The sequence below is a fragment of the Parambassis ranga genome, chromosome 5, assembly GCF_900634625.1.
Source record: "Parambassis ranga chromosome 5, fParRan2.1, whole genome shotgun sequence".
NCBI lineage: Eukaryota > Metazoa > Chordata > Actinopteri > Ambassidae > Parambassis > Parambassis ranga.
The window spans coordinates 29,688,077-29,697,763 of record NC_041026.1 but is presented as its reverse complement, the minus strand read 5'-3'; the positions used below and the strand labels follow the sequence as shown (position 1 = coordinate 29,697,763).

General features: G+C 39.1%; 1 protein-coding gene across 2 annotated transcripts in view; it reads left to right on the top strand.

The window, feature by feature from the left end:
* The first annotated feature begins 6,109 nt into the window (after nt 1-6,109).
* The window catches only part of cntn2 (contactin 2), a 50,146-nt gene continuing 46,568 nt past the window's right edge, over nt 6,110-9,687 (top strand). For both annotated transcript variants that reach the window (XM_028405926.1, XM_028405925.1), the window contains exon 1: nt 6,110-6,260. The gene's annotated coding sequence lies outside the window, so the exon portion shown is untranslated. The remainder of the gene's footprint in view (nt 6,261-9,687) is intronic.

The following is a 9,687-nucleotide window of genomic DNA, read 5'->3' as shown; positions in this document are numbered from 1 at the left end:
TGGAGAGAACCACTATAATAGTCATAATGCTCTGAAAATTTTGAAACTTGCTCAATTTCCACATTAGGTATTGATCAGCATAATAACTCCAGATTTTATTTTATTTTATTTATTTTAAAATACAATTATTATTATTATGCCCCAGGTCACCAAGATAAACCCATTTTTTTTCTGACAGTTGTGTATTGCCCAGTGGTTACATACTGTGGCCCCATGATGTCACATTATGTAACTCGTTCCTGGTTCCACCAGGAGGACCTCAGGACCAATCTACAAACAACTGAGGATCCATACAGCACATCAATCAGCAGGTAAAATCTTCTTAGAATCTATTTTTCCTTCCAATGTAAACTCTGAGGATTTAGTCCCAGCTCCTATTACTAGCCAGAGTACAGTTGGCTAAGACTGGCAGGTCTGTGCATTCCCCTCCAGGGACATATATGCCACCCCAGACCCTTTGGGATTCACGCGGATGATGTTAAAGGCAGCATAACGTTTAGCACAGCATCACCAGACACATTTATGCCTGGCAGGCCCCAGTCCTAGTGATAGGTGGATGCTCTTTTGTGGCTCCCCAGTTCTTCAGCTCCTCCTGCTATCCCATCCATGTTCTTGTGACTGTGCTGGCAGACACAGCAGGTTTTTGGGTGCCACAGTAGCTAGTTCTTGGCCCATTCTGTCCAAATCAGTACATACTGCTAGTGGAGACAGCGGAAAAGATCTGAAATATTGTTTGAACACGTATTATGTGTGTTTGTGCTTTCGTTTCTTACTTTTCTTGACAGCATATACAATAAAAATCAAAATTCCATTGGGCCACATGACTTAGTAGCGTTGCTACTGTTGTTGCTAGTATGCAACTGGCCCAAAAAAGACATAAAGCAAATGGCATTTCTGCATGCTGTCACACCCACAGACATCCTCTGAAAGTTCATTTCATCATGGCCACTTGATACATTTGTCACCGTGGTATTTCATTAGGCGACACATTCATTTCATTTGCTCTTGGTTCACATCACTCTCTGTAAACCTCATTTGATATATCTGACACTACCAGCACACACACATATTATACAGCCAACCCGGGGAAGATGACATTTGACAGTTGGTGGATGATTTGTGTGCATGCAGAGCCCAAATGAAAATGAATAGGACGACAGGGAGCACAGAGGGCAGACACTGGAGTGGGGTTTGGGAAGTTGAGAGGTGGGGGGGACAGTTGGGGGTTGAATTGCTTGACAAGGGTGATGGGGTGAGCCTGTCTGGGGTAACCAAATACACAAAGGAGGGGACATTTATATTAACATATCCATTATTTGGATTAAAAATACATATGTGTAGGTAAGGGATGGTCACAAGACAAGTGAGTTTTATATAGATATACTATACCTATATTTATATCCATTTTTGCCAGGTAAATAAATACATTTTTTTTAAAATAAAGTTACAAGTAAAACAGACATACACATACATACATATAAACCACTATTAAATAACCCATGTTTTAATAAATATAGATCCATTACAATTAATGCATGGAAGGAAAACTGGATTGCTGTGCTGTGTGGAGCCACAGTTGCTGTTGATTAGCAGCCTGACTGCCACAAGATGTGAGACAGACAGGACAGCTTGCCTGAAACAAAAGAAAGAGAAACATTGCAGTAACCAAGGTGTAAAAAAAACAAGCTCACAAGCTCTGATTTTATTTATAGAGATTTTAACACTGGTGGCCAATACACAGTGTCACATTAGACTCTAACTTACAAGGAGCAATAAATATATTCTTGGTTTTGTCTGACTTTAGCTTAGCTTAGCTTATTTAGAAACGTAATGCTGCATGTCATCATTTAGAGATAGATGCAACTGAACTGATTGGCTATGTTGCCAATGATAACAGTAGTATATAGAATAAGAACAGGATGGATCCAAGGACTGAACCCTGTGGAACTCTACCCAAGTGTAGAGGAGATTAAACACAGACAGTTATCAATGGCTACTACACCTTTATGTTTGACAGACAGGATGGCACCTGAGTGAAAATAGTGCTGAAATGCTAACCTGCTTATTTGAAATTTTATCAGAACATATCTAAAAACCAATGTACTGTTGCCAAAGGATGGATTTTTTTTACTAATAACTCCCCCCAAGGATTTTGTGTATCTTTATTATCTTACAGGGGTCACACTGTCATTGACCCAAAAAAAAAGCATTTTATAGGGAGTATGTTATTTCCTGGAAATATGATGACTCATGTCTACTTAGAGTGGCCTGCCACCCACCTCCCCCTCCACATCCCTTCACCCCACCAGCAGTGGGGACTGCAGACATTAGCTTATAAATATGGCCACCTTCCAGAAATAGGACTGTGGCCTTCTTCTTCAATTTGACTCAAGGACACGCACATGATGTACATAAGATATATTTACATTATGTACTCTACTTGTGGCTTTGTTGGAGGGGGCGCATGTGATCTTCTTTCCCAGCATACATAGTTCCATCTTAGATAGTGACTGGGTTGGTTGGTGTGGAAGTCTGACAGTACCTGGCATTGGCCGAAGAAGCAGGAGGAGCAGAAGCTCCAGAAGCTAAGCATTAACTTAAATAAGAGTACCTTTGATGTCCTTCATGCCTTCACTGATCTGCATCTTAAGCAGTGCTTACAGTCTGTGCTCAATAAGAAAATATAATTATAATTATTAGGTTGCTATTTCAGTCCTTGAAATAAACATGTATGCTTATTCCATAGGTGCCATATGTGTTACAGTAGGACCAGAGCCCTTGATATAACCCAGTCAGAATCAGAATACCAAGGGCTTTGGGTAGGACCAGAGTGATCAATGACGGGAGGATATCCATTGGTAGGATGCCAGAAAAGAACGAAAATGACTGGACATTGGTGGGGACGCATCACCTCCGACCTAGCAAAAACTACACCCTTGGGGTCTATTAACAGGTCTATGATTGCTCCAGACAAGAGTTTATTTTTTGGGGGGGAGGTCAAATTTTTCCATCGGCAAAGAACCTTATCTGTTCTTTGACACCAAACCATGTGTTAACTGTCCCTCTTGAGACAGTCAGACACTCAGTTCTCTTATTTCTTATTTAATTTCTATCTCAGTGGATACAGGAAGTAGGCTTGTTATGCACCAGGTAAAACAAGAGTGTCAATTATAGCTGATTAATTAAGCACACACAAGACCTCCTCCAGGCACAATGATATGACTAATTTCTAATTAGCAGAGACCTGCTCATGCTAGCTCTGCATGCTGTCTGCCTCTCTGACCCAGCCCACCTAATTGGTGCGACTTTGTATGTTGTATGTTCAGCTCTAATGACCTGAAATGTGTATAACTGGATGAGAGCTCGTTACTCACACAATCGTCTAGTACTGTCGCTCCACTCTTGTTTTTTTTTTACAATCATTGTTGACGATCCTTGTTTTGTGTTTTGTTTTCCTGTGTTGATTGTTGCCTTAAAATTAAATTTATGCTAATTAACTCCGGGCTGGAAATGATTAGCTGTTGTTTGTTATTATTGTAATTACTCTGAATTGTGTTCGGTTTTAGTGCCAAAAAAAATTTCAGCCTAATAAAGTGTTTTTTAAAGCAGAGTGGATTTTGCTGATGCAGAATTCGTTTTAAAATGGATTTAAAATTTGGCTTTTTGACACATTTGGACATTTGAAAAAAATCAAACCAGCCTAGAAGCTGTAACATCCTTGTCTGTCTTTGATTGGTCCGTCATTGTTTCAGAAAGCCTGCTGTTTAAGGCTTTTACCTGCATCTCCTTTCATGCACGTCAGATTTCTAGACACATGAACTCACATTATCAGCTGCAGATCATGTGGTGACATTTTTATTTTGTGTCAGACTCATCAGAATTTGCAAACAGATGTGGGAAAATTTACCACTTAAACGTGCACAATACTACACAATTGTATTTATGTGTATTGTGTGTTTTTAGATATTAAAGTGTATACATTGTACATATATACCTATATGGCATTCGATATTCATTTCTTAGAATGTATACTTCTACGTATATTTATCATTTGTGTGTTAGAGTGTGTATTCCTCATGTATACATTGCACGTAACAGTGTATTGTTAAATAGACACATGTACACTACTGATCAAAATCTTAGGAGCAAAAATTACAAGTATTTGATTTTTGCTCTGGTGGATCAAGACCAGGTTGTAAGTAGAGCTTCAAAATGCAAAAGGAAGAAACAGCAGAAAGAGCCAACAGATTTTTTAATAGACAATGTATTTTTTATTTCATTGAAACTGAAAGACCACAGCCTTCAAAATCTGGCTTTCATGTCATTATCTGTCAGGCATTCACACTGTCAAGACCTCCTGATGGCAAAAGCAAAAAGGCTTTCTGTCTTTGAACGTGGCAAGATTGTTGAGCTGCACAAGCAAGGCCTCTCCCAACGAGCCATCGCTGCTGAGGATGGATGCAGTAAGTAATTTCTTAACAAATCCTGAGGGTCACGGAACAAAAACATCAAGAGGTAGACCCAAGAAAATTTCACCTGCACTGAGCAGGAGGATCTAACGAGCTGTCAGTGAAGAAACAGGCTGATCAAAATCCCACACTGATGCTGACTGCAGCCCAGTAACCATAAGACAGCATCTGAGAGAGAAGGGCTTCCAGAACAAAGAGACCACGGCTCCTCCCACACCACAAACTGGCCTGTTTAGACTTTGCAAAGGAGGATCAAACATGGGACACTAAAAAGTGGAAGAAATTTAACCTGCATGGTCCTGATGGCTTCCAGTGTTTTTAATATGACAAGGAGATTCCACTGGACATGTTTAAATAGTTTTTTTTCTAACTGTGTGAGCTACTGGACACCTGTAATTAACTAAAGGGGTCAATAAATTAAATTACATTAGTCCTAAATATAGTTATAGTTATTATATGTTTCTATTTGTTTTTACTTCATATTATTTCCCTTCCAGGGATAAATAAAACCCTCTCTAATTTTATCACAGCTTAACTGTCAAAATAACAATGGCAGTTTTTGTTTAATTAAATGAAATATGATAGAAAACATGTATGAAAAAAAAGAATGTATGCTGAAAGACATTTAGGCTATGAGTCTGATTTCAGCCCAATCTATCAACATGCAGAGCTTAATTGGAGGGCTCTCTTTCTCCCTGTTGGTCCCCGGGGAGCAGGGGTGTGGAGGGAGGGAGGGAGTCAGCACCTGCCGCCTCTGTGCTTCACTTCCAGGCAGCCGAGCGAACCACAATGAAAGGAGGATGCAAACTGCCGCCGCTCTATGTGAAAGGCAGGACAGGATAAGTCAAGTACACCGTGGACGGTGAGGACAGTACCGGAAGTTGGTTAAATTTACCGTTAAAATAAAAGAAAATCCCCCAGTAAATGTGTTGCCTTTGGCCGGATGGTTTTATCTCCAATAGCGACATACACATATAACATAAATCACCAGTTTGGTATTTGAACATACTGTTTTATAGAACCTGAAAAATAGTAAAAAATGCACCTAATTCTAAACCTCAAATTATACTTTTAGGTCTAAAATTGATATACATCTAGCCTATTATGAAAGCACAGACAAATCAATGCAAATGGTACTACATAATTAAAATATATATTTTATATATATTAATTTAAATGGTTAGTGTTTGGAGGCATGTCAAATTAATTTAACACCATGATTGAGGTTCTTGTAGCATTTAATACCACCACCTTTAATACCAGTAGGCTACTGATGTTCTGGTTGTTTTTTGTTTGTTTTGTTTTTTTAGAAAGATAAATACAACTTCGAATCTTAGCTACTTCTCGTACGATTATCTGTCATGCTATGCTCACGGGTTGGCCTCTATATAATTTTATTTTGATACTAAATAATTTAGAACTTTATTTTGTTATCTGCATACCGGAAGTGCTGCTGATGCATCTCCGTCTCTTGACGCTCGTGAGAGGAGACCAGAAGGTGATCGAAAGAAAGGAGGGATGTGGATGGGGTGGGAGGGCGTAGAGAGGCTGGTCCGTCCCTGCATTCAGCTCCACTAAGATTTCATAACGGAGAGAAGGAGAGGAGAGGACAGGGCGTCCCGAAGGAGCACAGAGGAGGAGTGTGAAACGAGCCCGGGTCGCTTCCAAGCATCTCACTTAAACACGGCGTTAAGGACACTCCGACGTTAGCGAGCAGCGGCACCTCACCTCCTGCGCACCATCCGTGGCACCGCATCACTGCTGCCCGAGGAGAATCCGCATCTCAGCAAGGTAAACAAACCGACACCTCTCTCTTTTAACACCTTCCCTCTTATTATTACACCGCCGCGCTGTTCTGCACAAGCAGCGCTGAAACCCAGCAGCTAATGCGGGTTTTTGGGGATGTTGTTGTAAGCTGGTCTGGGTTGTTTCACTCTGCAACAATAACGTGTATCCCAATTATTAGTATTTTTGACGCAATAGCACAAGTGTGTCTCGGACAGAGCAGTGGCAAAACGTGTTTTCACGCGGCTGAACGCTGGACCAGACTTCATTCAAAAATCCGGCAATTTAATATCCGTCCGCATCCCGGCAAACACCCTCACTGAATAAGGTGACTTGGAATATTTGCTGTAGTGTGTGGATGGGTTGAATGTATGATGAATGCATGTATGATTCAACCTGAAATGCCTTTAACGTGTGATTTAGGTGACCGTCTATGTAATTAGGTGTTGTTTAGCTGGATTTTCTTTTTCTTGGTTAGCTTGGTGGGACATCCTTACAGGAGACATGCTCTCGGGCAGCTTGGGAGTATTTGAGGATACTGTGCTGTAGGTTGCAACCTTCAGTGGGGGTGGCTGCTTCTGGTTTGGGCAGGGGCACTGGAGCAGGGTCTGTGAGGGCAGCGTTTCCTGGAGGTGCTGAACAAATGGACAACTGACTGATGAACTGCTCGTTTTTAATCTGGACAGTGGTTTTAAATATTTAACACATATCAAATGAGAAAATGCTAATATGGCCATAATCATTTTGGATCTCACCCTCACAATCATTGACTAATTACAAGTCTCATGTTCAAGTGTCATTATCCACCTTATGGAGCAGATTAAAAATAGATTATGGACTTTTGTGGCACAAGAATGTGTCATGCAGTGAGTTCAGGTCATTAGCCTGCCTTACACCATAAAAGTGGATATCTAGCTTCCATCTCTCTTGCCTGTTGGACTTGTGTTTTGGTAGATTATCAATGTTGTTTTCTGAAGCCAGAGATAACCATGTTATGATGAGAAGGTGAACCAGAAAGGCTGTACTGCAGACACACAATGCGTGCCTACACTATTGCGTCTTGTCAGTCACCAGGTCGCCACACCCTACGTTGTTCCTTGTTGTATTGGCATCCGTCGCCAAAGACCAATTCAGACTTTTTTTTTTAGGTCTGACTCAATGTATTTTTCTGAAACAATCAGAATTCCGTCTTTAATCTCAAAACAGATCTGTGAAGTTCTATTCTGACTTTATCTAAAATGTTTGACTTCGATCTCAGATTTCTTTTTCTCAGAGAAACTGTGAGTTCTGACTGTAATCTCAAAAGTCTTCAGAAAATGTCATAATTGAAAAAAAATCTGACTAAATTCTGACTTATTTTATATTATATTTTTTAAACTTTAATCTTAAAATTCTGATTTCAGTGGATTGTTATTAATACATGATAAGGAACATTATTAACTAAAACTTTCTTGAAACATGAAACCATAATCTCATGTTTCAATCTCAAAATGTTCACTGAGCAAGGTGCCTGGTGAGAGTTTGTGTAACATCAGAACTGTACCCATATTTATTTAGTACAATAACTACACTGTGTAATCTTGTGATTTTTGAGATAAAATTATCACTGAGGCAATAAATCAAGTGAGAAGGTAAATTGCTTGATTTATTCAAGAAATTTATGACCAGCCTTCTAATATAAGCTATTAAAAACACTTTTTATGCAAAGCTGTGCATCTGTTATCTGGCTGGCAGGAACGCACTGCCATTTTTTAAATGTTAAAGAGTGTCAGTGGGATTTTAGGAAGGATAACAGTTTATGCATTTTTATAGACATTTAGACTAGAGATTGATGGATCTATCAAGCACCAATATTATAAGCCAGTATTACAGATATTTATTGATAGAAGTGTACATGGTGTTTAATATGTACAGGTTGGTTAGTCTGGTTAGTTCTGAGACCTCTCATGTAGAGCCTGATCAAATGTATTGGCGATAAGTTGCTAATAAGTTTGAGGCCATTGTACTTGCAGACAACAGATTTTCATTTTTAATCGGAAAAGTCTGTTTTACAATGGAATGGAGAGAAGATGGAAACTAAGCTGCTTTTTTAAGTCCTGAAATTATCCAAGATTAAAAAATGTGTGTGGAAATGTTCTAAATTTTAGCATACTCAGGGCTGCGCATCTGGAAAAACATCAATATCAGCCTAAGTGAAATATCAGCCATCGGCCGATAAAAATCCCTTTAGTCCCACAGTGGGGAAAATTCTTAGTGTTGCAGCAGTAGTGAGGGAGCTGCTCAGTGCTGTGCATGGGATACATTTAGCATCAGGGATGATACCTTTCTCACACATCCTCTGCACAGGAGACAACCCAAGATGGAGCTGGCCTTCCTGATCAGTCTAATCAGATGTGGATATTGGCAGAGTTGGCACTGACTGTGTCCACAGTGGTTGCAAATGATGTCAGTTAGTATAATGTGGATGTTTTTTTAAAGTGTCAGAAAGCTAACCTGTTGCTGTGTGTTAGCATAGTTGCTCTGTGTTGGTATTTCTTCATCACCAGTTTAATTACCCAGTTTAATAGTTTTTATTTAATTGTAGAAAAAAGTCAATACAAAATTGAGAGAACATTTCCAGAGGCATATTTTTGATTTTACGAATTTCAATAAAAACTGGGAAGACTGGTAACTTTTCACTTGCTGAGTGGTGTGAGTTGTTTCCTAATTTATGCCAAATGTATGCAGAGGAGGTCAATACCAGTTCTCCTTGTCAACATACATAACAATGTTCCTCTCATGCTGATAATAAATACAAAGATAAAGTAAGCAAAAATTTTAAACAAAAATATTTGAGCATTAAAATAAAATGATGTTATCGGCCTCAAAAATCCAGTATCAGAATCTAATTTAGATCTCCACACTAGCTGGCTGGAAATTCTTCACATTTTTTGATTTGTGTATATGCAAAACTGAAGGAAAATATACAGAGAAATGTTATGAGCTCAGAACTGTAATTTAGACAATGTGAACATTTAATATTATGTGCATTATATACTGTAGAGGCATAAAGCTGTGTGAGTGTCTGTGTTTCCATGGACACAGTGATATGGCTGTGATATAAGTAGCAGCATTAATAGCTGCACAGCAAGGTAACTCTTACACATTATTTGCAGTGAGAATAATTTTATGAAATGGTGTTAATGTCTCTTCTATCTATGGTATTTATTTGCCTACTGTATTTTGTTTTTTCCTGAAATAAGATCTTTACATCTTTACAGCTAGCAGCTACTTTAGCATCATAGAAACTAACTGTCCTAGCCATAAACATGTTTAATTCTGCTGTAAAGTTTTACATTTTGACATGGACATGAAATCACCCTCAAGTGGCCACTCAACGAACTTCAGGAATGTGCAGTGGCTTTATTAAAATAGGTTCACATGATCTTTGAGG